This window comes from Aptenodytes forsteri, unplaced genomic scaffold, assembly GCF_000699145.1.
Source record: "Aptenodytes forsteri isolate BGI_AS27 unplaced genomic scaffold, ASM69914v1 Scaffold119, whole genome shotgun sequence".
In the NCBI taxonomy this organism is placed as follows: domain Eukaryota; kingdom Metazoa; phylum Chordata; class Aves; order Sphenisciformes; family Spheniscidae; genus Aptenodytes; species Aptenodytes forsteri.
The window spans coordinates 8,648,424-8,651,923 of NW_008796165.1; the positions used below are offsets into that span (position 1 = coordinate 8,648,424).

Below are 3,500 nucleotides of genomic sequence, written 5' to 3' on the forward strand. Positions count from 1 at the left end.
GTCCGGTCAGCCGCGGGCTCGCGTGGAAACCTCCCGCCGGGCGCCTCGCAGCCCCGCGCCCTCCGCTCCTTCCCGGGGTCGGGGCAGCGCGCAGTGTAGGGCTTCGGCACAGCCGCCCCCCCGCGCACCCCGACGGCGAGCGCCTCAGAGGGCCCCAAGGGCGGCTGGCGCCCAGGGGGCGCGGGGAATCACCTCGCTACAGGACACGTCTGGCACAGGGACACCGTCCTGTGGGCCGTCCTGCTTAAAAGCGCGATCGTACTATGGTTGCCCCCGCGAACCAGACACCCAGTAATTGTATGAACACTGGATCCCCACCCTCGCCTACAGGGAACTCAAAAACAAGCCGTCTCCAGCATCTCCAACACATCCAGATTCTATATTTACAGAATTGAAATTGACTTAAAGTCTTGAAACTTCCCAGACCACTGACTCTGATGCATCTCACTTGCTGCGTAACAGATAATCTCGTGCAATTTTTCATCTCCTGACCTAAGGTCAGACGTAGAACAAAAATCTGCTTTTTAGGTTTGCTTATCTTTGGTGGTGGTGGTGGTTTCTCCCTATCCTTCAATTCACTAACACTCAAATGCCGCTGAACCCAAATCGGTGAGCAAGTCCGTGTTTTTGGCAACAAAAGGAGAGAGCATGCATTACACCTGTCCCTTGCTCTGGAGCTGTTTCTGAGCAGAAACACTCATCCTGCCTAAACCTGAGAGCTCACCCCCCCTCCCTCCTCTGTTTCATTTTAAAGCTTCCTCTGCTTCATTGCAAAGTAAAGCTACAATTATTCCTGCAAATAGTGAAATTGTCCATTTTTTTGGACAGGTATATCAAATAAATGCTAAAATATCCAGTTATAAACACTTGTAAGACTTCTGAACTGTACCATCTGGCTTAATTTGGTGTCTACACTAGAGTGTAGAACTCGCCAGATGGATCAGTTTGAGAGCAAAATTCAATTGAACAGCAAACCTGGAAGGCATAATGAATTTCTGCTAATGTCAGCATTGTCAGATCTAGGTTATAAATTTAAAAATACAAGTAGAATTTATAAGCATACAATTTTCCTTCTCACATTTTAACAAGAAACAGAAGAAATTCTGAGGAAAAAATGTGCCAAAATGTCAATTTTTACCTTTTCATAGAAACAGAGTTCTTTTTAGAGTTTAAGCTTAACCCAGAAAAGGTTCTGCTTAAACAACTTATCAGTTCACTACAGTTTGAAACTTTCAGACTTTTTCTGCAGACGGTAACAAAATAACTCTCTCATCTCACATTGAGGCCTCGTCTATACAGGCACGTTGAATTTTACGGAAGCTATTAGCACTGCTGAGTTCGAGGGGATTGAGTACTACCTAAACATGCGTTTGTGGGTTTGAGATCCCTATCTTTCTTTACTATGATAAATACTCAAAAAATATTTTCTTCTCACTTCAAAGACATGCTAGAACTTCCATCATTAAAGCTAGGTGGTGCCTCAGCAAAGTTAACAAAACCCTGTTTTTTCTCTAATAAGCTACAGGGAACTGAACAGTCTCCTAAAACACCTTAATGTTTGTTAATTACTATTTTCTGTGGTTAAGTTTAGGATCGATACAGAATCTTTGTGAATGTTTTTAAACACACTCTTCTGTTTTCAAAGCTAGGTAACATACCTGGCTGCTGCTTCTTTCTTCCCATCTTCTAGTGTTCTCCAATGAATATGATCTCCAAAACCTGCCAGACAGAAGGGTTTATAAATGCTGCATAATTTAACATGTCAACTAACAGATGAAAACAGTCCAACCCTTAAGACTATTTTCAACTCATTTTATAGTCTTTTTTTTTTAAAGCAAACTATAATCCCTGTCCTGGAAAGACTTCTGCAAATACTTACAACCTACATCATCTCATGAGGAATCCCACTGAAATTAATTAACAAAAACATACCGCACTCATGAATATTTATCTATATATGCAAATGACACCAAAATCCCCCAAACAGAGATTAAAATTGAAGAGCCTTCTCATTATTCCCCATTCTTTTTTCAATCTGTGAACACTTATTAACTCATTAGTGACAAATTAGACATGTCAGCATTTGGCTTCCTAAATCCCAGTGAATGTGGGATTCGCAAAACTTAAAAATTCCTAGGCCAGCATACGATCATTAATTGCCCTAAAACTATTATGCTGAGTATTACTGCTGATGATAATTATCATCGAAGAGTAAGAAAGAACACCACTACACAGGTTTCTGAATGTTACAGTGACTGAACAATGCAGGAAATGTTTTATCCCATACCCAGATAACAAGCCTTGTTATGTCAGTTGAGATAAGAGTGAGCAAGCGTACGTTTAACAACTGCAAAGCACAGGCTGACTTTTTTTTTTTGACTCTGTAGCCAACTCAGCACTACCCTCACATGGCTGAAAGCCATGCGGAGAGCTGACATGAAGGAGATCCGGGAACTGTTCGTAGGGGAACTCCCTTGGAAGACCTCCTCAGAGGTCTCATCGTTCCAGTAATGCAGGGCTCTGCTAGATGACCAAACATCAGCCTCGGCTTGCCCCTTCCCAGTGCTGAGGGTTTGGATTAGTTAGCAACCCCCAGTGGCCAGGGTGCTGAGGCGGGCAGATTTCAGGAGCTACACTGGGGTTGGGAGCTACACAGGGGTCAGGAGCCACAGGCTGTCCAGTGCTGACACAGGGGAAAGTGGACATTGTCTCCAGTAGACAACTATGGCAAAGAAGCTGGAGAAAGCCAAGAACAGGGTCAGCAAAACCTCGTGGCACCCTAGTTCAGCATCCGAGAGGTTTGAACAGTTGGCACAGTATTTTTATTACCTTATCTTCTCTCCTAATATGAACAACTGTGAACATACATGACGCAACACATCAAATATTTAGTTGTGCTAGCAGTAAGGTGGGGATGCCTTGTCCATGTCCAATCACACACACGTATCAGCTGCGGAGGCAGCTTCAGACGCAAGGCTACGTTTGTACCAGCTGAACGTAGCAGAGCAAAAAACAGTTGGATTAGCAGAAGTCATGTCTACTCAGAATATCGACACGTCAGCTATTTCATTCAAAGGCTAACACGTTAAAACAGGGAAAACCTTCTATTGTTCTAGCTAGGAAACGCTTTTTGAAAGCTTTTCTTTTTTAAAACTAAACCCCAAACCCACTTTGTGGCAAGCTTCAGTATGTTTTTAAAAGCATTACGCAACACATTACAGAGTGTTTCTTTTGAATGAAAGTCATCTGAGGAATTAACTGTAAAACGAAAGGGGAATGAGTGGGATCCACACCACAAAGCTCTGCTGTCATTGATCAAACTGTGTTACTACCAGCTCTGAAGAGGAGATTTATCTCTAAGACAGGCTGCGCCCCCCAGGCCTTCGCCACGTAAAAGCGGGGCCCCTCGAAAAGGAAACTCTTCGCGGTTTAGCCGGAACAGAACCTCGACGGCAAAGATCGCTTAAAGACCCCCTCATCTTTAAAGTCAAAAGGCAGCG

At 43.7% G+C, this 3,500-nt stretch overlaps 1 protein-coding gene across 1 annotated transcript in view; it reads right to left on the reverse strand.

Annotated features, from left to right (window-relative positions):
* TXNDC12 (thioredoxin domain containing 12) overlaps nucleotides 1-3,500 on the reverse strand; it is an 11,350-nt gene that overhangs the window by 7,230 nt on the left and 620 nt on the right. Inside the window, exon 2 of the mRNA XM_019474158.1 lies at nucleotides 1,659-1,719. The gene's annotated coding sequence lies outside the window, so the exon portion shown is untranslated. The remainder of the gene's footprint in view (nucleotides 1-1,658; nucleotides 1,720-3,500) is intronic.